Here is a 27,144-nt window from a genome sequence, read left to right as displayed (position 1 = left end):
AAAGTAAATGTAAGGCACTATTAGCAAAAACATTTAATTTAATCGCCCTCATTTCATCAATTCTTAAAATATATATGCAGATGAATTGTGGCTGTGCGATTTACGCAGTGCACCAATAAACCTCGACCATTACGCTTTAGATTTAAAGAAATTAATTTTTTTAGACAGAGTCGCCTTCCATTTTTGCGTTTGACGGCGGATCTAGGTGCACGTTCATTTTCGGAGGTTTTATTTTAACGTAAAGAATGATCGTTGACCTGTTCTGTTTCATTAGCCCATCATAAATTAAAACAGCGGCTATTGTACCTGTCGTTAACACGGTGACACGACCCAGAGAATGTACGGGAGTGGTCCAAGGGCGAACCGTTCAGAACGTATCGATGGAAGGCAAGGCTTGAATAGGTATGCGAGGGACGGGCAGCTGCGGAAGGAAACGTCTGGAGAAATGGAGTTTGCAGCGAATAAACCTATTTCGATGTGCCTCTGCAACGAGTCTCTAGAAACGTAATCAAGTAGACCAACTTATTTTCCTCTCACGGTCATTTACGCTTCCCTCCTATTTTCTTACATATGACACCTGCATCGTTGCCGAGCCACCTTATTAGGTGGGGAAATGATATCTTTTTGTTTGCGTGAAGATGGGACCGCTCCTGCGACACTGTTAGTCCCCTGAGCGATGGCTGCCGAGTCAGCGCTGTCTTGTGGGGTGGACCTGCAGTTATTTTGTGTGGGTCTTTCAACGAAGGCGCCTTTGTAGAGACAGCCAGATGGTCGAGCATGGGCCACACAAGGAAAAACTAATTACCGTTAGGTGCGACAATGCGTCAGCATACCATTGTGACGGTTAATCGTTGTTGATAGTTGGGGTGAGCTTCTTTTTTAGTTGAAAGGAACATAAAGTCTTTGATCGATTTGATTTGATTTTGCCACCTGCCGAGCGTTGGAGGTCGCAGCCGGCTGTTCCGTGCACCAGCCTTGGCAGGTGGCAAGTGTGTGACGCCGCCGGCTTTTCGTCCCAATGAGGCTCTTAAGCTATCGCATAAAATACTTGAGAGGAACCGAAACATTCGTACTCGCTACCAACGCTTCCATCTCCCGGTTCTTTCTCTATCCAAACCAAACTTTGGCTTTTGTATATCGTCACGTTAATTGGGCTTTGTGCTTCATGAAGCGCTCTCTAAAATCGAAATGATCTGTCCGCTTTCCTCGGTCGCCGAGGCACCAGTGAGACAGACGCCGGCGTGCATTTCTGTGAGCTTCGGCAAACTGATTTCAAAAGACGCTAAGGAATGGGTTTTGTGCGCAGTCTTACCGGCTGTCAACAAGGCGGCAGGGCCTTTCGTTAAAAGTACTGTTGGTGATGGAGGATAGGACGGGTGTATGTGGCGCTGGAAGATTATTTCAACTCACTTTTTGTAGCGATAGCTGCATTACGGTATTTGTAGCATTAGCTGCATTACAGCGTGGCGGCGCCGCCACCCTGTGGCTGCGCCGCCACGCTGTCACGTGGTTGGTCACGTGGTGCGGAGCTGCTGCCGGCGGCGCGGCTGATCACGTGGCTCGTCACGTGGTTGGTCACGTGACCAAGTTCCACTCCGCCAGCTGTAGCTATCGCGTCACTCCAGGTTTAACCAAAGCTAAACCACCGCTATTTTTTTTTTCAACATGAGCTGTGTGCCAACTGAGCTGACGATGGACTGCGCTTTCATTTTTGAGGAGGGAGGCTGCGCTAAAAGGCCGGCATCACGCCGCCGGTTCGCGATGTGGCAGTGCTGAAAATTAGGCCATGAAAATTAACGCATATATGCGTGTTGTATATAATGTTTGAAAACATCGCAGCCGCCGGTTACGGCGCTTTCTTCCACCGACTTCAAAGGCACGACGCGGAAAACATTTCTTTCTCTTTCTTTTATTTTCACATCTTTTCTCTCTCAGCTCAGCGCGGACGCCGTTCCTTTCGTTCTTCACGCCACGGAAGCGAACCCTGCACCGGAATCCATCACGGCCCGCGCGGCAGCGAACGCCTCAGCACATTTATACCGAGAGAGCCGCGATCGCTCAGCGCCGGTGACGCCGGGGAGCTCTCAGCTCGAACTTTGTTTATTTTTATTATATATATATTTCTCTGGAATCATTTATCACGCGAAGAACCTTTGCGAAGCCTAGCACGGTTTTCTGAACCGTAGATTTTTAAAGCTAAAACATATTTCTGCGTTCGTGGGGGGTACTCGTGAAAACGACGTGGAGGTGGTTAGTTTCATGAGACCCGTTTTCGAAAGCGATTAACAGGCAAGAAGCATTCCGTAGAATGTTTCTTTCCCATTGAATTACATTGATCGAAAAATTGAGACTTTTTCTGTGCCCGCCTTTAAGAACATTCTGAACAAGCGCCTGCGAATTTCCTGCACGCACAAAAAAGGTTCAGAAGTTGTTCGCAGGAGTGCTGCTTTTTTCTTACTGAGCTAGTGCACTTGCGCTTCTCTTGTAAGATGACCCAAAACGAGGGTGGCTGGTTCTGCATCTGTCCTGGTTTGCTTCTCCTCAGCGTTCTTTGTCTTCAGTTCACGTGGCCAATCCCGAGAGTCGGAGTGTCCTATAGTTGCGCTGAATTTTCATGCGGCGCGTGCTTATATATATATATATATATATATATATATATATATATATATATATATATATATATATATATATATATATATATATATATATATATATATATATATATATATATATATATATATATATATATATATAAATGTAACGTGCTTCCACAGAACCTCGACGGAAGAAGCAGAAGATGAAGGACTGACCCGCGGAGAAAGAGGAAGAAAAAGAGAGAGCTGAAGGACGCTGCTAGGCTTCCTGCTTCCATCCTGCTTCGACCGGTCCCCTCTTTGAATAAACCCCCGTGCGTGCAAAGCACGTAACAGGTTGGTGAGAGGTGCCGGGTATCGACCACGGAGCATTCCATCTACCGAAGGAGCCGTAGACTCGCAGGCTTCCCACCACTGCCATCGGACATGCCTGGAGACGACAATGCTGAGCAACCCGGGCTATCCACAGCGAACAACTGGCCACATTATCGAGAGCCCCGCACATTTTTTGGAAAACCTGAAGAGGACGTTGACGAGTGGCTGAAACACTACGAGCGGGTGAGCAAATACAATCGATGGAACGCTGCTACTAAACTGGCTAACGTTGTGTTTTTCCTTGCCGCCACTGCCCTTGACTGGTTCGACAATCATGAGGATACACTGAGTTCATGGGCTACCTTTACGACCGAGATAAAGAAAAATTTTGGGGATGAATCGGCAAAGAAGAAGCGTGCGGAACAGACATTGCTTCACCGCGCGCAAGTACCCGGAGAAACTTGCACGGCATACATCGAAGCCATCTTAAAGTTATGCAAGCTAGTTAACTCCAGAATGCTTGAAGAAGACAAAGTCGGCCACCTTCTAAAAGGAATTGCGGAAGATGTTTACAATTTCCTGATTAGCAAAGAGAGCCTGAGCACCACCGCTGACGTTATAGAACATTGCAGAACATTTGAAGCTCTTAAGCTGCGTCGAATCACCCCTAAATTCGGAAGATTGGCCAATGTCACCTCTATAGCCAGTGTTGAAGCCAGTCCTCCAAATTCTATGGCTGATATGATTCGAGAGATTGTGCGCGAGGAATTGTCCAGATCCCGGGATACCTTCTGCCACACACAATATCTGCGGCACAGTTCTGCACCGGAGGAAGATGTTGCCGCCCTGTCGACTCCGTGGGCTCCACCCAACGGCACTTTGCCCATGGACGATCGGAACATTGCCCAACGTTATCGCCACCAGCCGACAGAAAGGAGGCCCACCTACCCAGAAGACGTGGTTCGTCAGCAGCGAGATCCTGGCTTCAGCCAACGTCGCGACTTTGTTCGCCAGGACTCTTATGGCGGTCGCTGGCGCTCTCAACCTTTGTGCTACCGGTGTGGCATTGCAGGGCATATCGCTAGATATTGCCGCCGTCGTTTCCCAACTTCTCAAGACTGCCAACCCCCGGCGAATACTTACGGGCAACTGCACACCGCGCAGCAGAGACCCCAACGTCCGCTTGGGACCCGTACCGTCCGAGCAATTTGCGGAGTTCATCACCCGCATCTGACCGCAGTGTGACGCCGCCACCTCAGCGCCAACGGCGGTCACCTTCTCCTCGACGTCGTGCATCCCCTCCGCCTCCGGGAAACTAGGAGGCGCGGCCGATGGAGGTGAGGCCGCCGGCGAGTCGATGACGTCCAATCTACCTCTGCCCGTGTTTATGTTGAAGAACAAACTGGAAGTGTTTATTGATGGTGTGAAAACAATGGCTCTTGTGGACACTGGTGCTACCGTATCCGTTATGAGTTTGAGGTTTAAGAATCGTTTAGGTAGGAAAGTGATGTTTAGTGGTGACCGTGCAGCGTTATTCCGTGGTGTCGGTGGTGAACCTTTGGTTCCACTTGGTGTGTGTGCTTCGGATGTTGTTATTGGTGGTCTAACGTTTAGAACAGAATTCGCAGTGCTACCACGGTCAACGCATGATGTGATTCTTGGGATTGATTTTCTGCAAGAGTGTGGTGCAACTTTAGACTGTCGTACGGGAGAAGTTGCTTTGAATTCTTCGTTACTTTCAGCTCTTGTGGATAACTCGACACCGGATTTTGGAGCATTTGCGGTGGAAGAAGATACTATTGTACCAGCTTTCTCTGCAGCATTCGTGCGGGTTTCCTCTATTCACAATCAGTGCGAATCTTTTGAAGCTGTGGTAGAGCCTACGACACTCGCCTGCTCTAAGAAGAGTATCGTCGTGCCTCGTTGCGTCGTTCCCGTGGTGAGAGGCCGTACCGAGCTGTGGACAGTGAACCACTCTGAAGAGCCAGCTGTGTTGCCCCGGGGCCTCAAACTCGCCCGTTTCGAGGAAGGTGTGTCAGGTTTCGTCGCGGCGTTAACCAACTCTGTCAGTGAGCAGCACGTGAAAAGAGATATGGAGACCCAAGTTAAGGCTATGATTAATCAGGCTCTTTCCCCAACCGAGCGTCGCACTCTAGTGGAACTCCTTCTGAAACACGTGTTCGTGTTCGACTTTGCCAAAGACGATTCAACACCACCGCCTACCAGTCGTATTCATCACACGATCAACACCGGCTCCGCACCTCCTATACGCCAGAAGCCCTATCGAGTCTCAGCCACTGAACGTAAGTTAATAGATGACCAAGTTCAAGAGATGCTAAAGCGAGGCATAATTCGAGAATCCTCCAGTCCTTGGGCGGCTCCAGTTATCCTTGTTAAGAAAAAAGATGGCACATGGAGGTTCTGTGTTGACTACCGTCGCTTAAATACGGCCACGAAGAAGGACGTCTACCCGCTTCCACGTATAGATGACGCAATTGATTGTCTGCACTCCGCTTCATACTTTTCTTCTATTGATTTGAGATCCGGCTACTGGCAAATCCCCGTGCACGCTGCAGATAGGGAAAAAACGGCATTCATTACACCAGACGGACTTTACGAGTTCAACGTTATGCCTTTCGGATTATGTAATGCACCTGCAACATTCGAGCGGTTCATGGATACAATCCTGCGTGGCCTCAAGTGGCAAATTTGTTTATGTTATCTGGACGACGTTGTAATTTTTGGCAAAACGTTTAGTGAGCACAACCGCCGTCTGGATATTGTGCTTGATTGCATGGAACGAGCTGGCCTTATCCTCAATTCCAAGAAATGTCATTTTGGGAACCGTGAAACAATTGTTCTTGGTCATTTAGTTGATAAAGAAGGTGTTCGACCAGATCCAAAGAAAATTGAAGCTGTCAAAAGTTTTACGGTGCCTCAATCAGTGAAAGAGCTGCAGAGTTTTTTAGGGCTCTGTTCGTACTTTCGACGCTTTATAGCTAGGTTTGCGGACATCGCTTACCCACTCACGTGTTTGCTGCATAAAGATGCACCGTTCAATTGGACCAGCGAATGTGACGCAGCTTTCCGGCATCTGAAATTTCTTTTGACCTCGGGCCCCATCCTACGCCACTTCTGCCCATCTGCACCAATTGAAGTGCACACTGATGCAAGTGGTATCGGTATCGGCGCTGTACTTATACAACGCCATGGTCACGATCAGCACGTGGTAGCATATGCCAGCCGTTCGTTGAGTAAGAGCGAAAGAAATTACACGGTTACTGAGCAAGAATGTCTCGCCGTTGTTTTCGCTGTACAGCGCTTCCGCTCCTATCTGTACGGGAATGCTTTCACCGTCGTGACCGACCACCACTCGCTTTGCTGGTTAGTGAGTCTTCGTGACCCCTGTGGCCGGCTTGCTCGATGGGCTTTGCGCCTACAAGAATTTAATTTCACTGTTGTGCATAAAAGCGGCCGTAAACACTCAGATGCCGATTGTCTTTCCCGTTTGCCGCTTCTAACGACTGAGGACGACGCAGACAACTTTGATGAATACTTGTCGTCACTTTCACAAGCCTTCCCCGATCTTCAAGTTTTTCGAACTGAGCAACGCAAGGACCAAACATTAACCTCTTTGTTTGATGCCGCTCAAGATTCTGTAAAGAATACTTTTTGCATTCGCGACGGTTTGCTTTATAAGAAGAATTTCGCTTCTGGAGGAGCACGCATGCTTCTTGTCGTACCCGAAAGCCTACGCATCACAGTTCTTGAAATGATGCACGACGACGCCACGTCTGGGCACTTGGGAGTGACACGCACACTCCACCGCACACAACAACGATTTTACTGGCCTAACATGCGTTCAACCATCCAGCACTATGTAGCCAGCTGTGTGCAATGCCAGCGCTTTAAGCTGCCGACTTCAAGTCCACCGGGCAAATTGCGGCCAATCACACCTCCAACAGCCCCGTTTGAGCAAGTTGGCATTGACCTCCTTGGACCTTTCCCACGATCCTCTAAAGGAAATCGATGGATTCTTGTGTGCGTAGACCACTTAACCCGTTATTGTGAGACAGCCGCGATACCAGTTGCTACTGCGTCTGAAGTATCTAACTTCTTACTTCGATTCGTCATTCTTCGGCACGGCCCTCCTGCAGTTCTCATTAGCGACCGTGGACGTCAATTTACAGCGGACGTTGTTGAAGAACTTCTCCGCCTCAGCAGCTGCAGTTTTCGCCACTCCACGCCATATCATCCCCAAACGAACGGTGTGGTAGAACGCACTAATCGTACGCTCACCACCATGCTTGCCATGTACGTCGCTGCAGATCATAAGGACTGGGATGGCGTACTCCCGTTCATCACTCATGCGTACAACACCGCGCAACATGAGACAACTGGCTACAGCCCCTTTTACCTGCTCTATGCTCGCTCGCCTCGCTGCGGCCTTGACACCATGCTACCATTTTTCATCCACGATGAACCTTCTCTTGCGACCACACTTTGCAGAGCTGAAGAAGCTCGCCAGCTTGCCCGCGTTCGAATTTTATCTTCGCAAGAGCGTTCCAAGAACCGCTACGACGTCCAACACCAAGAAGTTTCTTATGTTCCTGGTGACATTGTGTGGTTGTGGACCCCTCTACGCAAGCGTGGTCTGTGTCAGAAACTGCTATCCCACTACACTGGACCATTTGTTGTGTTGGAGTGCATAAGTGACGTTAATTACGTTATAGCACGACTAACTGCTAGTGGTCGACGGTCACGCCAATCTCAGGTGGTGCATGTAGCCCGCCTCAAGCGATTCCATCCCAGACGGTCTGTTTAACTCGCCCGACGGGCATCGTCTGCGAGGAGGGAAATGTAACGTGCTTCCACAGAACCTCGACGGAAGAAGCAGAAGATGAAGGACTGACCCGCGGAGAAAGAGGAAGAAAAAGAGAGAGCTGAAGGACGCTGCTAGGCTTCCTGCTTCCATCCTGCTTCGACCGGTCCCCTCTTTGAATAAACCCCCGTGCGTGCAAAGCACGTAACAATATATATATATATATATATATATATCCCACCGGCGGCATGGTTGTTTTTTCTGCTGCTTTATAAGTAATTTTCATTAAACAATTTATTAATCTAAGTATTATTATCCCACTCATAAGCATAACACATTAAAAAAAAATTAACGTTCCCCTATGCACCTTGGTTTCGGTGACTGTTGGCCCCCTTCATAAATTTGTCAAACGGGCCCCTCATTTCCTTTAATTTGTCTGCCAATAGCTTAACGAGGGTCTCGGTTCTGGCAGTCTTGATGCCATAGGTAGCATAAGAGGGCTCTCGCACAGTTTCCGCCCTCACCGTTAGTTAACGTTCTACGTCACGCTCGCGGTATTACAGGACGTGCTACGTCCGCCGCTATGGTCGAGGGTGGCGCTGGTGAACACTCTCAAGGCTCGCTTACACCTAGTAAACATAAATACCCACGAGAGCAGCAGATTGGACAGCCGTCGCCGTAGCTCAGTTGGTAAGAGCACCGGACGCGATATTCGGAGGTCGTGGGTTCGGATCCCACCGGCGGCATGGTTGTTTTTTCTGCTGCTTTATAAGTAATTTTCATTAAACAATTTATTAATCTAAGTATTATTATCCCACTCATAAGCATAACACATTAAAAAAAGAAAAAATTAACGTTCCCCTATGCACCTTGGTTTCGGTGACTGTTGGCCCCCTTCATAAATTTGTCAAACGGGCCCCTCATTTCCTTTAATTTGTCTGCCAATAGCTTAACGAGGGTCTCGGTTCTGGCAGTCTTGATGCCATAGGTAGCATAAGAGGGCTCTCGCACAGTTTCCGCCCTCACCGTTAGTTGACGTTCTACGTCACGCTCGCGGTATTACAGGACGTGCTACGTCCGCCGCTATGGTCGAGGGTGGCGCTGGTGAACACTCTCAAGGCTCGCTTACACCTAGTAAACATAAATACCCACGAGAGCAGCAGATTGGACAGCCGTCGCCGTAGCTCAGTTGGTAAGAGCACCGGACGCGATATTCGGAGGTCGTGGGTTCGGATCCCACCGGCGGCATGGTTGTTTTTTCTGCTGCTTTATAAGTAATTTTCATTAAACAATTTATTAATCTAAGTATTATTATCCCACTCATAAGCATAACACATAAAAAAAAAATTAACGTTCCCCTATGCACCTTGGTTTCGGTGACTGTTGGCCCCCTTCATAAATATATATATATATATATTTAAGAGAAGTGGGCACTTCTACAAAGACACTTTTATTTATCAACGTTTCGACCGCGGTGCGGTCTTCTTCAGGACTGTCCTGAAGAAGACCGCACCGCGGTCGAAACGTTGATAAATAAAAGTGTCTTTGTAGAAGTGCCCACTTCTCTTAAATCTTTATTCTGCGGAGCCAACGCAACCTACGTTCGTAACATATATATATATATATATATATATATATATATATATATATATATATATATATATATATATATATATATATATATATATATATATATATATATATATATATATATATATATATATATATATATATATATATATATATATATATATATATATTAGCACACTAGGCAAATGAAATGAGGGGCTCGTTTGACAAATATATTAAGGAAGCTTTCTCTCTATATTAAGGAAGTATTTCTAGAATGGAATTCAGTGGTTTATATCGCAACACAGACAGACAGAAAAACTATTTTGCAAGTGAGTTTTATTCCCTGCTGGGTCCATGGGCCACCGCGCGGTCCCGCACTGCATCAAGTAAGTCATGTCGGGACATGACGTCGGCAGCCCGAGTCACTGCAGCAAGCTGCGATGTCGGGTCTGCAGACATGAGCAGGGCCTCCCAGTCCTCCCAGATCGAGATGGCGTGCTTTCCCCGCGGGGGAGGGTCAGCAGGGCAGCCGAAAAGGATATGGGAGAGTGTGGCGTGGGGGTCACCGCATAGGGAGCATGCAGGGGATGTGCCGCAATAGTGGGATAAAAGCTGAGGGGATGACAGACAGCGGGTCTGGAGGCGTCTGAAGAGGATCTGTTGGGAGTGCGTAAGAGAGGGGTGGGGAGGAGGGTAAGTCCGACGGTCCAAACGGGGTATTTGCGTGAGCTCCGCAAAGGTGTGCGCCCGCTCCCTCGAGAATCCTGGATCGAGACTGTCCTGAGCCCGGCAAATCAGACCTCGGGCCAATTTATCGGCATCCAGGGTTCCCAGAGTGAGCCGGCACCCACTGAAGCTCTACCCTGCGCGGTAAATTTTGGGTAGGGGTGTTCAACAATTGCCAGGCAGGGGCGTGAATCCTGCCCCTGGCAAAGTTGGACAGAGCCGTTTTGGAGTCGCTGAAGATGTATTGGGCGTCCAAGGGCGACTAAAGGCTAAAGGGCGCCAAAGCTGTCTTTCGGGAGCACAAACTAGTAAAGCGAACGACGTAGTGGTGCCGTCGGTAAACGTTGCTCATAAGCGTTTCAATTAAAACAAAAATTTAATAAAGAACCCAATAAAGCATGCGGTGGTTCGGTTCACGTGACGCTCCGAGGCTAACCAGCGATGACGAAATGGAGCAAGGCAGCGCGGCGTGTCTAATCGGGTTGCCGCCACCCTCTCCGGCCCGCACCGCTAAAGCTGCGCGCTGTATCACAATATGGCGCCTGTGACGTCACGAGAATGCCTGCTGTGAAAGGGTCGTCGACAGCGCAACACGAGTTATTTATATCGTTCTGCGAGCATGTGGCGAAGTCTGCGCTACCTACCAGCTGCAGTGGCGAGGGGACATGGGGCCACGGTGCGGGTTCCGCGTTCAGCTTTCCAACGACACGTTGCTGGTGGGTGAAGGAGGCGGAAAAAAAGAAGGCGCGTGGGCATTTTTTAAAATTATTATTTGCAGGTTAAAAAAATTATCGGAGTGGGATTGAGTGTCGTCCATCTCCATTTCTCTGATGAAAAGCTTGTGCACAAAAACCGCATGCGCACGTATAGGAAGCAAGCGAAACTGTTGTTTGATCACGTGAAATGCAAAGCACCATGTTGCACGTGGGCTCTGGCGCTTTCCTTCTTAATGAGCCAGCGTGTCGCATTCAGTGAGATGTCGGTGTGAGTTGAAAAAAAAATAAACGAAGTCGAAATTTGTTCGGAGCCCACAAAAGCAGCGCCTCATATCGGCGGGGTGCAGATTTGGTGAGTAAAGATCCAATAATAATTCGTTTCCTCGAACGAAACGGTCATTCCACAAATAGGAGCGCACTGCAATGCAGGGCACCGTCGCGATAGCGCTCGACGGCTGACAAGGCGCAAGTTCGTACGGCTGGCCCGAGCGCTGGCCACCATTGCTTCCTCGCACTCGCAACCCTCGCTTCCGGCTGCAGTACCACGGCTGAGACGAATGCGCACTTTCCCTCGTTGCAGCTCAACTGTAGGCTTTTGCTGCGCTGTTACTTGCGTTGTCTGGTATAACTTACGAAACATGAACGAAACAAAAAAAGCCTGTGCAACCTTTCCCCAACGGACAACGTCATAATAGCGAGGCCAGGGTTAGTCTAGGCCTCGTCACCGATATTTCAGCGCCGCTGGTAGCTGTTACCACGTGTATAGTTACACGCTGGCGCGTGCCATCGTTTGTGTGCGAATGACTTCATGGGTATAAAAACGCCATCGGCTTTCGTGTATACTGTAGACGAGCTCAGTATCTCGCGAGCAATACATTTCGCGAGGCAGTCGCGGCAACTGCCTTACTTCTCCCCTCTCCTCCGGGATCTGCGAGCTTTCTAAAACTGCAAGGACATGCACGGGGCTCAGTACGGGTGGCGCCACACTCTCGCGATATCCGCCGCAGCAGCAACTCGGCAGTTGATAAAGAGGAAACACACTCATGGTTGTTGTTCATCAAAGAGGGCAAGTTTGAAAGCGATTCCGACTCCTGCCGAATTTCGCTGCGTCGGGCAAGACCTAAATCACATAGTTTTTTTTTTCACTCACTCCGCACTGAGCCTCAGAAATTTCTATTATTCTCTCGGTACTATCGTAAAAGCGTCCCTCCTATTGTGCAAGAGAACGTATTGTGAACTGCCAGATCATCGCTGAGGCCACGCATACGTGTTATAGAATAAAAGTTGTCAGGATGAGTAGTTAGGTTTCATGCTTTATTGTGCAAAGGCGCCTAGTCGACACGCCTTCCCATTTCTCGTATTGCACAAGTGGCTCTGAAGGAAACTCTCTTTGCAGTAGTGCAGCCAATGCTACTCTGAAAGCCACTATCGGCCGCTGTCAGCCGACTGTGTCAGTGGGTACAGACAGATATGTACTGGTGTGTCATGCGACGCGGACAAAAAGTATGGTGGGGCAGCCAGAAAAAGAATGTAAACCAATATGCCCCTGCCTGCGGACAGTCGCAGAAGGAAAGATGTCATCACACCATGTCTCCCGCGCCTCTATAGGAGCTTGAAACTTGACTGCGTGTTATAAGACAATGGCGGTCAGGATAATGGACTTGGACATTGCAAAATGTTATAATTTCCACTCCACTGCACACGGCTACGCAAATGGATAAGCCCTAAACACTAAGTGTTACATAGCAATATTTTAACGCGATAGCGTTCAGGGTGCCGTTCAGCGCCAACCCTTGGGCCGTCGCCGTGCCGAGAAAAGCTTATCACGTGGCCCTGAGATGTCATCACAGCCTGCCCGCCGTGGCAGGTGGCAGCTAATGATTGGTTCCCAGGTCGCTCGGGGAGATAAACCTGAGTCTCACGATCCCTACCGGTGACTGTGTTTGGAACATCCACCTGCCGGGGCATTGGCGCATTGCTTAACCGCTGCACCACTGCGCCAGTAATGGCATTGAGGACTCCCCGTGATCTATGAATGTAAAGTAGAGAATGACCAATTCCGCATATATGGGCATGCAGGCATAACCTAGGCGAAAGAGAATACTTGCGCGGGAGGAGAGAGAGAGAGAGGGAGACATTTTAATGATTACAGGAAAAGTGTGCCTGGTAGTTAATAGGTTTTAGGTAATAGGTAAGTAAGCAATGGGTTTTTCTCAGCTTTCGTTATTCCGGACGATTCTTTATGGACAGTTTTACTCGGGAAACAAAGTGTCCACGTTATCGAGGCACGACTGCATGCCGCTTGCTTGCCCCACCTTAGCATCCAGCATCGAATGGAAGAGCACAGCGTGTTTTTCAAAACAGTCAACTCCAGGCGCAGTTACTGGCAGGGCGCCTTGCAAACTTCTGACTGGTAGAATCTTCAGAACATTACTGCTTTGTCCCAACCTTGAGTCTTCAGCGCTGCTGAAGCAGTTGAAGCCGAAACTGTGTGCAGACAGAGTACACCGGCAGCGTACGCTGTTGGAGCCGGGTTGTGTAAGTAACATCCGTCGTGGTACAAGTTGGATTCATGCTTCTGTTGTGGCACCGACACGATAATCAATTCTAGTAAGAAAAACACTGCCACAACGATGGTAGGAATGCCTCTACCACAGCCAACTAGTGCAACGAGGGACATGGACAGCAGGAATTGTCGTGTGTGCCGAGTGACCCGACCACGCCGCTGTCATTTGTGCACATTGAAGAAACGTCGACCGAGGGTGACACAGTGGCTGATGGTAGTCCGGTCGCTCCTGTAGTAAACTGTTCCCCATCGCACCGAAGCAAGATTACTGTGAGACGCCAACGGTGCTACTCCCCTTACTAGAGGCCAATGTAGGTGTTGCGTTTAATAAGTCACGGGCCGCCATCTTGTTATTGGTACGGCAGCGGTAAAAGCGCGTGCGTGTTTTTCTGATTCGGGAACTCAGGTTACTTGGCTTGTGCAGCCAGATTTCCTGAACCTCTCTGTTCACAGTTGTCACAAAGTCAGTTTGGAGCAAAAGACCGGCATTCCGAAACGGTAAATGTAACAGCTGAGGCAGGAGCTCGTGGTCTACAGAGAAAAAACCTGCTTTCAATTATGAGGGTGGCATGTACGGCCAGTGTCTCAACCTATTACACAGGCCGTCTTTGGTGACGAGACCCCAAACATTTACACATTTCCGCCACTTGGTCTGACGTGTTGGATGTAAAGTAGATGATACCTTTAAAAAATAATATAATAAGAAGGAATAAAAGCTGTGTTTAAAGAAAGAAAAAAGAAAATAATCACAAGGAAGACGAAAACAAGATAACGAAAAGCATTGGTGTTAGAAGAAAAAGAAGAAGACGAAGGAGGAGGAGAAGAAGAAGAAGAAGAAGAAGAAGAAGAAGAACAAGAAGGAGACGAAGAAGAAGAAGGCGACGAAGAAGAAGAAGAAGAAGGAGGAGGAGGAGGAGGAGGAGGAGAAGAAGAAGAAGAAGAAGAAGAAGAAGAAGAAGAAGAAGAAGAAGAAGAAGAAGAAGAAGAGGAAGAAGAAGAAGAAGATTGCTCGGTCCGCAACGGAAATGAGGTGGATAACACTTTACGTAATGCGAACTGCGTTTAGTTAAGTAATCTTTTAACACGCGTGCACACAAAAGTGGGCAATCATAAAAAATAAACTGAAACAGGGAACATGAAACATCAGCTGGAAGAATAAAGTAAGAATTAGAAAACAAATAAGAAACGCAAGCCTCCGGAGGTGTGGACGGTGCACCCTCCACCACTGGCTTCGCTCAATGCAAACAGTAGACCCAGACTACATTCGGCCGCTCGGCATGCATCCGTACAAAGACAAGGGTTTTTCTAGAACTTGCCGAAAGCAGCGGTTTTTGCTAGGAGTTTCTGCTGTGTTCATTTTCACATCAAGTAATGCTCTCTGCGTTTTTATCTCCAGGTTATCAATTACGCATGCCCCAACTGTCCCCGTAAAAGTCCGGAAACAAAATAATAACATGTGATGCGTTGTCTGCGTGATACGATGTATAACTGATTCAACGCCTAATTCCTTTCGAGACGCAATATCACAAACTAAGTGAGATAAAACTGGCAATACAGATGACACTAATGAGACTTACAATGAATTTCTCAAAATGTTTAACAACTATGCCATTCTTATTTTCTCTTAACGGTGTGCGGATGGGAGCGTGGAACACGCAAACCTTGGATAACAGCCGAGTCATGCCAAGAAATAAAAATGAAAGACAAGCTGTACAAAAACTTTTAAACGCGCGTTCAATAGATCATCTCAGTACTTAAGTTAAAAAATACCGATATTAACAAGAAAGCTACGAATCGCTTGCCAGGTATACTACTCTGCCTTGACTTAAGTTAAAAACGGGAGGTATGATTTGTTGTGGGCAAAAATCAATTAAATAATGAGGCAGGGCAGACCGCATGGTGCTCCACGGAACTTTAGCCCGCTCATAATGTAACATCAGGAAGAGAGCTGGAAGGTGTTTTTAAGAATTTTTGCGACCCTAAACACTACAAACCCCTAAAATGATCCTAGTGAATGCATTAAAACCTCAATAATAATACAATATTTTTCAAACCGGTTCCTACAGAATAGTATCTGTCATTCACAACCTTAATAGCAGCTAAACCTGTGACCTTGATGACATTCATGTAAGACCTGTGAAATATAATGCAGGAATTATTGCACCTATTCCTGCAGGTAAATATGTAGTGATATGTTTCCTGAAACAAAAATCTAAACAGCTATAGCAACAGTCCCTTATAAGAAGGGAGATCGTAATGGTTTAGGAAATTATGGAGCAGAGTCAATGCTCCCGATCTTCTCAAAGCATTTGAAAAAATTTCAAACTCACCGCGTTGACTCAGTGGTTAGTGCGCTCGGCTACTGATCCAGTGTACCCGGGTTCGAAAGCGATCGCGGCGGCCGCATTGCGATGGAGGCGAAACGCAAAAGGTTCCCGAAATTATTCCGGAGCCCTCCACTACGGCACCTCTTTCTTCCTTTCTTCTTTCACTCTCTCCTTCATCCCTTCCCTCACGGCGTGGTTCGGGCGTCCATCAAGATAAGTGAGGCAGTTACTGCGCCATTTCCTTTCCTCAAAAACCAATTTTCAATTTCTACTCAAGGGGGTTAGAGGAATGGGTATGGATAATATATTGAAGGTGCGTAGAGAGGTGTGTGGTATCCCAGTCGCCGGGCATGGCGCCAACCATCGAAGTTCGCAAGGCCTGCGAAACTCTTCCCTCGTACCGGCGTTCAAGCACAGACTGCTACATACAGGAACTTATAAGCGCCTCTGAGCACAAGGCGGCACAGCTCGCGCGCGTTCCAGATTCGCTTGCCCCTGCCGGGACCCTGCACAGCAGCGACCGTATCGAGCACCGCAGTTGAAATCTCCTCTCATAATAATGCGACATCCGAAAAGATAAACATGTGCAGCAATTTTAAGGGGCCGAACGTGTTCTCTGCCCCTACCGCCAAACTGCTATGGAAAGTAAATTCGTGAACGTGTGAGCGGGGTTCCTTTCGAGCGAATCCGCCGCGAAGGAGCCTCGCGAAATCTAACACACATTGAACACACTCTGAACGCACTCTGGTATACCTGAAAACTCGTACAGCAAGTGAGCAGGCGCGTCTTGTATAAACGCAGACTGGCGAGTCCTCATTCAAGGGAGGTAGTCGGCGGCGGTGTATCGGTGAACTCGGTTGGCATGTTCTTCGAAACGTCGGTTCGCCATTGGTACGCATCCAGATATTTAAAGAAAGCATGGACCAAATTCGAATTCGCAGGCGCATAGATACGAATGATCCGAAGTAGAATGCCAGCACACATCCGAATGCGTCGTGCGGCACATGGTGGTAACACAAGAGCAAACGGTTCAAAACAAGAACCTCACTGCCGCTCGAATGCGTGCTGGCGAAACGCAAAGGCACCCGTGTGCTGTGCGATGTCGGTGCACATTAAAGATCCCCAGGTGGTCGAAATAATTCCGGAGCCCTCCCATACGGCACCTGTTTCTTCCTTTCTTCTCTCGGTCCCTCCTTTATCGCTTCCCTTACGGCGCGGTTCAGGCGTCCGCCGAGATGTGCGACAGATACTGCGCAATTTCCTTTCCCCAAAATCCAATTTCAATCTTTTTTTTCCACGAAAAAAAACGCATCCATGTTAAACCGGCGCTAACTTCCAACATATCGTTTAGACGATGAAAATTGGTTTCTTCTGCGGAAACCATAATAAGCATCAAATGTAAAAATGCCAATGAATTTTGGATTTAAAAAGAGGGGGGGGGGCGTGATGATTAGGCAGTATACAAAGCGTTCAGCGAATGATGCAAAGCAGCCTCACTTTTCGCGGAGGGTCGGAGCTGAAGACGCACAGTGCCTCCAGGGCCGACCAGCAGAAGAATCCGAGCCCGTAGTCGACGCATGTAGCCACTTTCAGCTCGAACTTGAAGCGACCATCTCCGCATCAGGAATGTCTGAGTACACCGCGATGGAATTGCTGTCGCTAATCCTGGGTGAATAAGAGGACGGTCATGGCAGAGACACGATGCCTGGAGACGACTTCACCACCTGCTCAGTCGGGATGTCAGCCTCGTCAATCCTGAGGCTGTGCGAAGAAGCACAAGACGACCAGCTGTCGTCGTCACCACACTCCCCCGAAACGCATGCGTCGCCGATGAAGAGCGAAGCGCTGGGTTCCGCAGCCATGATGCTGGGCTCCGTGGGCGTCGCAGCCTCCACAGCACCCAACGTGACAGTGCTGGCCGGAGACGCTGAAGGCTCAGGAGCAGGGACGCTTGGTAAGACAATGAACGTTTTAGCGGGCACTCCGTCCGTCATCACGCTTGGCGCAGCAGGCTGCCTACCAGCAACAGGCATCGGTTTCTCCACGCTATTTTGCTGCAGCACAAGGGCCGCCCGGAACAGACGACGGGTAGCCCCGCAGTCACCATCGACGGCGGAAGAGCCGGGCTCCTTGGTCATATCGACAGCAGACGCTCCGCCGTGCAGGGGTGCAAGCCTGTTCGCTACCTCCATAGACGATGGATTGATGGAACGAGCCATGGTAGCGTATGGGTCCCAACAACCGCGACACGGGCGCCCGCATCCTTGGCTCGGGTGCCGCAGACACCACACCGGGTGCAGAACAGAGCCACACACTGTCCTCTTCAGTGCGGAGTCGACCCACGGCGCCGGCACATGCGTTATGTATTTGTAGTCATATGTGACGCGGTGGTCAGCAACCTTCAGATAGTTGGGTACGGAAGACTCAGGCTTCGTTTCGGTTCGCGCGTAGAGAGTCCCTTCGAGCGCGCAGAGCGCGACCCCTTGAGACTGCGGCTTATGTGCGAACTTGCCATGCGGGGAGAGAGCTTTGCCAAGGGCGTCGCTCGGCACACGGGCGGTCAACAACAAAACAGTACCTTGCTCATTTTCGACCTGACGGGAACGATGCAGGCTTGTTTCTTGCTGACGGTGAAGGGTACTCCTATACAACGCCGGAAGCTGTCGCGTTGGTGACATCCTCCGGACTAACCGCCGAATTTACAAACGCGCCTCGACACGACGCTCCGCGGCTCCTCTCCCGCCCCGTGGAGTGGACGAAACAACCCCTGCTTCACTCAAGGGTCGGTAGGGATTGAAGAACGCCACTCGGCATTTACTCCGGCGAGGATTGATTGACTGAAATAACTTCGTTGTCCAACAGCGACGGATGGGATGACCCATCCGCTTAGACTACAGCGAGGAGCTCCTCAAGAAACCTTCCCACAACCCACGACCCTCGAGGAAGTGAAATTTAATAATAATAATTGGTTTTTTCGGGAAAGGAATGGCGCAGCATCTGTCTCGCATATCGGTGGACACCTGAACCGCGCCATAAGGGAAGGGATAAAGGAGGGAGTGAAAGAAGAAATGAAGAAAGAGGTGCAGTAGTGGAGGGCTCCGGAATAATTTCGACCACCTAGGGATCTTTAACGTGCACCGACATCGCACAGTACACGAGCGCCTTAGCGTTTCGGCTCCATCGAAACGCAGCCGCCGCGGTCTGGTTCGAACCCGGGAACTCCGGATCAGTAGCCGAGCGCCCTAACCACTGAGCCACCGCGGCGGGGCAAACTCGAGGAAGTGTGAATGGCGTTTGGGGACGACATTAAGATGAAAGGTAGGCCATAAAACGGCATGTCAGTGTCTATTACACGTTTATTTTGTCCCGTTGTGCCGTCTGAAGAACCTTCAAAAAGAACCTCGGCGTATACCGCCCAGTAAAACATCTTTTGCAAGCTGCATGGCCAAATTAGCAATTGAAAATGGCTTGAAACGCTTGCGCGTCTGGCAACATTTGCCACCGGTTACGTAGTGTCTACGTAGGTAAGGTGACCCTAGCGTATGCGTTTGGGAATGTTGCGAAAACGCTGCAATTTGGGATTTGTGTCAAATTTATCCTGCATAGAAGAGTGGTGAAAAGTCGCCAGATTCGAGGCAGCGTTTTGCAACGCATTATCCCGAAGTAGGGAAATGGACTCCCCAGTAGCGAACACCGTTTGCCAGTTGGAAGCTAGCTGAGAGCCGTAATTGTAAACGCGCTTGAAAAGCCGTGCCCATCCGCCGATCGCGAATATCCATCCGTTCGGAGGTACGAGCGAAATAATTCGCTTCCTCGGCAACGCCGGGTTAACGTCTGAAGGCGCACGCACCCGGGCACGCCACGGATGCGTAGAGCGTAGATATTTGCACTTCACAACTGCGCCTCCGGATCCTGCAGCTTCCGCTATGCAATACGTCGTTCCCTACAAATGCACCGCAGTCTGCATAAACCTCAGAAGGCGAGTGAAGAGCGCCACGCTCTGCAACTCGGCACACGGTGGGCCGCGTGAAACGTTGCTCAGGTTGCCGGTGACGACTGGAAATTTGCCCGCGCCGTATAAGCTTGGTGCGATGAACAGCTTCAACGTCGGAGGCGGCGACCTGACCACGATTATCCGTTCTCGGCGTCAGCGGTAAGCACGCATGCCAGGAGGCTAGCCACGGTAATGTTTGCAGAGCGATAACTTGCCCGAAATTCCGGGTCGAATGGGCTTATGCCGTCGGTGCTACCTCGAGATTGTCGACGAAAACCTCGAGCTTTACTACGGCATATTCCGCGAGTCTCGCCGACCGCGCACATTTGACCTTCAGCGACCTTCAGCGCGTGGTGTTTGAAGCTGCGCTGAAACTGGCCCCCTGAGGCAGTGGACACCTCAGAGCGCTTTAAGCTACGTGGCGGTAGTGACAGATGTGTGCGACGTGCGTTGGCATTGACAACGTGAGAAGTTGTTGCCAGGAAGAAAGAAAAGGAAAGTGCACAGGCCTGCCCACTGGCTCAAGCCGAGCCACAATCGCTACCACGTGCAGATAGTAGGAGAATTCAAAGATGGGATAGAAAAACAGGATAGTAAAGACGCGCGGTATAAAGACCCAGGCCGATCCCGGAGGCAGTGCAATACCGGGCCAACCGGTGGCGCGAGTGAAGCATCCTTCAAACTCTCCGCCACATTTCCAAAAATAAGTCCAATTGGACCCGTAACATACTCTACGGGGTGGTGGTGGTGGTGGTGAAAACATTTATTACGGATGAATAGGAGGTATGTTTGGATCAGCCCGTAAGGGACCGATCCGTACAAGCACTAGGTGGAGGTCCCTAGTATGGGACCCCAGTGGCGGTTGCCGCCGCCCGGGCGCGCCCGACTAAGGCTTGTGGGGCCTGTAAGTCGTGGCAGCCGAGCAGGGTCGCCTCCCAGTCCTCCCTGGTTGGGTTGGGGATGGGGGGAATAGCAGGGTTGGAGGGGCAGGCCCAAACCATGTGATAGGTGTCAGAGGACACTGCACTACAGTGTGGGCAGCTGCCACTAAAGGAGGGCTCAAAATGTTTTAGCGCTGCCGGGCACAGCAATGTATTGGTGAGAAGGCGGAGAAGGAGCCGCTCATCCGCCTTCTTCAGGCCTTTACATGGACTAGGGTAAAGGCGATGACAATTTTGATAATATGTTGTAATATCTTTGAATGTATAGACCGGATTAAAATCGGGTTCCTGATCGGATGGGGAGGAGAAAACAGCCCGGTGAGAGAGCGCGCGGGCGGCTGCGTCTGCTGCCTCGTTTCCTGCCAACCCCTGATGAGCAGGGGCCCATATGAGGTAACGGTGTGCGGGGTCCGTATCCCGTATGCAATTTTGGTATATTCGATAGGCTAGGAAGGGAGTGCAGCCTTGTTCGACGTTCCGACAGGCCCCTCGCGAGCCGGTGATTATGTATTTTGAATTGGAATGTGAGGCCGCGAGAGCAATCGCGACCTCTTCTGCTTGTGTTACACTGCGGGCTCTGAAAGTTAGGCCGTTAACTGTGTTGCTGTTGTGAACTACCGCGGCCGTGTACCATCCCCCGTGGTGAGGGCCGGAGGCGTCCACGTAGTAGACACCTGTTTTGTTGCCATAATATCGGGCTAGCGCTTCCGCTCGTGCCAGGCGCCGACCATTATGGTCTTCGTGTGACATGTTTGCTGGAAGAGGCCGCACGTGGAGGGCACGTCTCCACAGTTCCGGGATGCTAAACCTGTCTTCCATTGTCCGGACATTCAATTAGTTCACCTGACAACGTTGTGGCAGAAACGCGCCACTGAAGCTACAGGCCGTCGGCGTTCATTGCGGTCATTGGCGTTTACAACGTTCTATGATGATTTTGAGGAAAGGAAGGGCGCTTAACTGGCTCCCTGGCTCTGTGGACTCCTCAATCGCGCTTTGAGGTACGTGGCCAAGAGGTGTGGGCTACATGCATTAGCGCTGACAACGTTGCGGCAGACACGCGGCACTGCAGCAGTAGGCCGCAGCGTTCATTGGGTGAGCAACCTCTCGCGATCAATCATTAATTTAACTGCCAGAGTGGTAGGGTGAACTCGCTGCCCATCCAGTGTGGGAAACGCACTGAACGTTACAGACGCCAAGCCGCGTCTAGTTGCCTGATACACCCCAGCTTTCGCTCTCTAACCATGCAGGTTCAGCAGTAGTTAAACTGCTGCTAATTTTTTTCCTTCACTCGAGAGGCAGTTCGAGTGGAGATTGGTTTCGGAAACGCAAAACAAGCCTACAGGGATACTCGGAGTTGAATTTCGAATCGAGGCATGTTGATGAATTCGGCGGGAGCCCCCTGAGGGTCGGCGACATCAAATACCTTTGTTGGAGGCTGGCTTACCATGGCGAGGCGTGTGCCAGCCGAAGGACACCTAAACAAGAAAGCTCGAGAACCTTGGCCTGGCCGCAACGCGGCAACACAAGGTACTGTTCTCTCTCTAGGTCACTCATAGAAAGCCGGGTAATTAACATTTGAACATTACTCGCCTATGAATGTTTAGGAAAAAATTTTATTTACATATGTACACATGCCAAGGCTACCCGAAGCATTGACATTCACAAGTAGACATGACGCTAAGCATGTAAGGCGAGCCAATTAATGAGGTACCGTAAGGACCTTCGAGTAACAGGAATCGCTCGTGAGCGATGTGAAACATACGGGATTGCATACGTATTGACAGAAGAGTGAAGAGGCAATGATTCGGCAGAGAAAAAAAGATATAGCTTAGCCCCAGTTTGGCCTAAATCAAGCAATTTTCTGGCCAGTATTCGGGCCTACGGCTAGTCTGATACAGCACGACGTTGGTTTTGCTTGCCTAAGCTTAGAAAAAAATGCGGACGACGGGTGCCAGTTCTGTGTATAACTGGTTATATTTACCCGTATCCGTTCTTCAAAAATTCTCAGCTACTTCCCTTCCGCGCATGACTGAACGGCTTACAAGACACTCTGCTTTAAGTCAAGACATCGTAGTAATGAAGAGGGAGCGCCGGGGATACCTAGGCACAGAGCCTGTTGAATAACTCTCTTTGCTCGTGGGCAGCTGTCGGTGCGACTGATGTGGACGCTACGAGCGTAGGTGTAGGGGAAGGGGAAGGGGGGGATTTTGAGTACATGCCCACACCATTTGGATTATATCACAGGTGTCCCCACAGTGCGGGCATCGACCATCCGTGTTAGAATCGTAATGTTTGATAATTGCAGGACAGAGTAGAGTACCTGTCTGCAGGCGCCTTAAAGTTCGCTCCTCCGTCTTACTCAGCCCCTTTGCAAGGGCCGGTAAGAAGGCGGTGGTTGTCGTTATAATGTGCTATGATTTCCCTGAACCACAGCAGCGGCTGGTTTGTCTCCGAGCCAGAAGAGCTGGGATGAGGAGCCCGGTGAGGGAGCGCTCGGGCAGCCGCGTCAGCAGCCTCATTACCTCGTAAGCCCTGGTGGCCAGGAGCCCAAATGATTCTTTTCGGTGCTGGATCAGTGGCAGTCCGTCTTATAATACAAGCGGCTAAGGGGTGGTGGTGGTGGCAAAACTTTATTGGATGCACTGGGGCGGATTTTAGAGGAGAGTGGAGGGTTTCACCGCTCCCTTGCCTGAGTGGTAGTCCTCACTCTGGGACACCATTGGCGGCGGCCGCTGCCCGCGCTCTTTGAACCAGAGCCCTCTGGGAATCCAGGTCCAAGCAGCCGGACAAGGTCGCCTCCCAGCCTTCTTTCGTTGGCCGAATTACTCTCTTTATTTGCGGATTTTTCTGGCAGGCCCATACCATATGATATGCGTCTGCCCACATGTAACAAAATTTAGAGTACGCCAGAAAAGTTGCGTCTATGGGTTTTAGAATCGCAGGGCATAGAAACGACCTCGTTTGCAGCCTTCAGAGGTGTCGTTCCTCAGTTCTATCCTGGCCCTTGGAGGGCTCCGGGAACGACTGCCTACTGAGGCGTAGATATGCTGCAATGTCCGCATATGTGGTAAGCGGATTCGGTACAGGAGTCCCGACAGAGTCTGGGAATTCAGCGGAACTCCGGGGGAGAGACGCTCGGGCGGCTGTGCGAGCAGCCTCGTTCCCTTCTATTCCCTGGTGTCCGGGCACCCATACCAATTGTTTTGTTCCCTGCAGTGAGCTATGTTTCGCGTTTGCTAAAATTCTGCAGGCCAAGCGGCGCTATTCTTCCTCTTATAAAATTTCGACAGGCGTGTTGGAATCAGAAATTATCTGCGTGGCGTCGGAGTGAGCGGCTGCCAGCGCTATCGCCACTTCCTCGGCTAACGCAACTTTACTAGTTTTCACCGAGAGTCCATCCACCTGCTTTCCCTCGTGTATGACCGCGACGGTGCATCTCCCCTGCCAAGTAATGACCACATGCTTTTCGGGAGTCCTTGATGATGATTCTCGTATTGGCGTGGGCGGCAGCAAGCGCTATCGTTACTTCGCTACTTCCTCGGCTCGCATTGAATTCTGGGCTCGGAAGGAGAGTCCGTAAACGTGCATTTCCTGGTGAATGACAGCGGCCGTGTAAAATCCCGTGGGCGATGGCCCTGCTACGTCTACATAGTATACACCGGATCGGGATAGGATAGGATAAACTTTATTGCTCTAGTTTCTATACTCTTCAGAGCTCAGAGGTCCTCTTCATCTTGCGATGTCCTCGCCCTCTTCAGCGGGTGGAGCCCCTATTCCAGGGCCCCATTGGATCTGGCAGCTTTCACAGCATGTTGTACCAGCCTTCGTTGGAAGGCTGGATTGTGGCTGGAAAGCGCTTCCTCCCACTGCTCCCGACACGGTTCTTTCTGATTATGGAAACTATAATTGTCCTTGCACTACCACGTTGTGTGGTACACTGTGGGTCTGCCTCCGCATTTGTGACACGTGTCCCTGTACTACGTTGGATACATCTTATTTAATACGAAAAGATTAGTTAGGGTTTCTGTTTGAAGCCTCCTCTGTATGACCGCCTCTTCTTGAGTCAGGCTAGAGTGCGGTTCCGGATATCTTTTCCTTACCCCCTATAGTAATTGGTAATTTCTGAGAAGGTGGACATTACGTTTTCTGAGACCCCCTCTGGGCTGAGTGGATGAGAGGCTCGGTTCGTGTAAGCTCGAGCGGTCTCATCGGCCCTGAGGTTGCCCCATACTTCCGCATGTCCGCGTACCCATGATATAACATGCCTCGCCTGGTCCTTTTTTGGAGCCATTTGTGCTAGGACCTGTCTTGCACATTTACCTATCCTTCCTTTCATATAGTTCCTGCCATTTTACGGGGGAGCGGGGAGACCCAGAACATGTGGAGTTCAATCGTGTTGCACTCTGGAGTGCAATCGTGTTGGATGTGTAAGCGGTTTAGCAGGCGTGCCTGGGGGCCGTCTGCATGAGCCTCGTGTATTGGTTCACGAAGTGGGACTCCCGCAGCTCCAGGTAAGAGTTTAGCACCCCCAATGCCTTGAGTTTGGCATCAGAGGTAGCCTAAGGAAGATCCAGGGCTCGCGTAGTTGCCTTGCTGATGATGGCGCATATTCGCGTGTCGTCTTGCTTAGTAGTGCGAAGGTGTGGCGCGGCGTAGAGGATCCGGCTATTCACGAAGACATAAACGAGCCGAAGCACGTCCCTGCCCCGCAGACCACCCCGCTCGTTGGAAACGCGGTGGATCATTAGCCCTACCTGTTCGCCTACTCTCCTGAGTTTTGCAATAGTGGAGTCCGGTCTGAGTCTGTGGTGAATGAACAGGCCCAGAATCCGGAGCTCCTCCACCTCTTTAATGGGATCTCCTGACAGAGAGATGTGTATTGCTGTCCTATCCTTTGGGTTAGCTCTGACATGCAAAGCTCTGATTTTTCTAGAGCACATTGGAGCCCACAGTCAATAGCATACTCATCGACTATGGAAGCGGCCTGCTGAAGGTGGTCCTCCATGTCCCCAAGGCTCCCCTCGGTGGTTCAGATTGTTATGTCATCTGCATATAACCCATGTTGAATGCCTTCCACCCGGTCCAGTTCGCTTGGGAGGCGCATCATAGCTATGTTGAACAGGAGCGGTGATAACACCGCTCCCTGAGGGGTACCGTGTGTTCCCGTCATGTAAGGACCATATTCCTCGTCCTCAATCCGAAGAAAGGCCTTGCGATTAGTCAGGAGGGCTCAGGAATAATTTCGACCACCTGGGGATCTTTAATGACATGATCTTTAATGATCTTTAATGTGCACTCACATCGCACGGTACACGGGCGCCTTTGCGTTTGAAAATTGAAAATTGGTTGTTGGGGAAAAGAAATTGCACAGTATCTGGCTCACATCTCGGACACCTGAACCGCACCGTAAGGGAAGGGATAAAGGAGAGACTGAGAGAAGAAAAGAAGAAAGAGGTGCCGTAGTGGAGGGCTCCGGAATAATTTAGACCACCTGGGGATCTTCAACGTGTCCTGCCATCGCACAGCACACGGGCGTCTTTTGCATTTCGCCTCCATCGAAGCGGGGCCGCTGCTTGAGGGCGGAAAGTGTCGCCTCGCGCTTGTAGCTTTTGCTGCAGTCCCGCAGAAAGTTCTCGCGAGTATGGTGTGCCGAACACTCGTGCTATGCCAAAGATCGACAGGGTTTCCGCATTTCGATGGCGGAGAAATTCTACATGCCCGCGCACTGTGCAATATCAGTGTATGTTAAAGATCCCCCGGTGGTCGATATTTATCCTGAGCCCTCCACTACTGCGCCTCTCTCTCTCTACCTTATTTGACTCCCTTCCTCGTCCCTTCATCACCGTGCGGTTGAGGTGTCCACCGAGAAGTGAGACAGTTACTGCGGCTTTCCTTTCCTCCAAAACGAATTTTATTTTCATTTTCACAGAGGTAGGGGCTGTGCCCGCTAAAGAATCGTGGCAAACGCTGTGCATTCTTTTAGTTGAGGGCGTCTGGCAAGCAGTAAATGGCGCTCTTGTTGCCTTCTGCGGCGTTATCTTGTGGACAGAGCGAGAGAGAAAGACAGAAAGGCAGGGAGGTTAACTAGGCAGCGCCCGGTATGCTACCCTACACGTGGAAAGGGGAACGGAGGGAGAGATAGAAAAGGGAGAGAACAAAGGGATATGATCACATTTACACGTGTCCGTTGGCCGTTACTTGTAGGGTACACAGGGCACACACTGATTATTCACAATCTTACACTCAGTCCTGAGTCCTTCGAGAACTTTAAAAGTGCCTTCAAAGCTGTCCTCTGCGATGAAGGCTTACTCCAAGGACCCAGAATCTTGGCTTCAGTAAGGGGCCGAGGATCTAAACGGCGGAGTGTTGCAGCCAGGAGTGCACGCTCACGCTGAAACCGAGGACAGCTACTTTCACTCCCTCCTTTATTCCTTCCCTTACGGCGCGGTTCAGGTGTCCAAAGATATATGAGACAGATACTGCGCCATTTCCTTTCCCCCAAAAAAACCAATTATTATACAAAGAAGGTGTTCTATAGTTTCGGCGCACCCACACATCTCACACGCAGGAG

Source organism: Amblyomma americanum, chromosome 1, assembly GCF_052857255.1.
Source record: "Amblyomma americanum isolate KBUSLIRL-KWMA chromosome 1, ASM5285725v1, whole genome shotgun sequence".
Lineage (NCBI taxonomy): Eukaryota > Metazoa > Arthropoda > Arachnida > Ixodida > Ixodidae > Amblyomma > Amblyomma americanum.
This window is presented reverse-complemented; position numbering follows the sequence as displayed.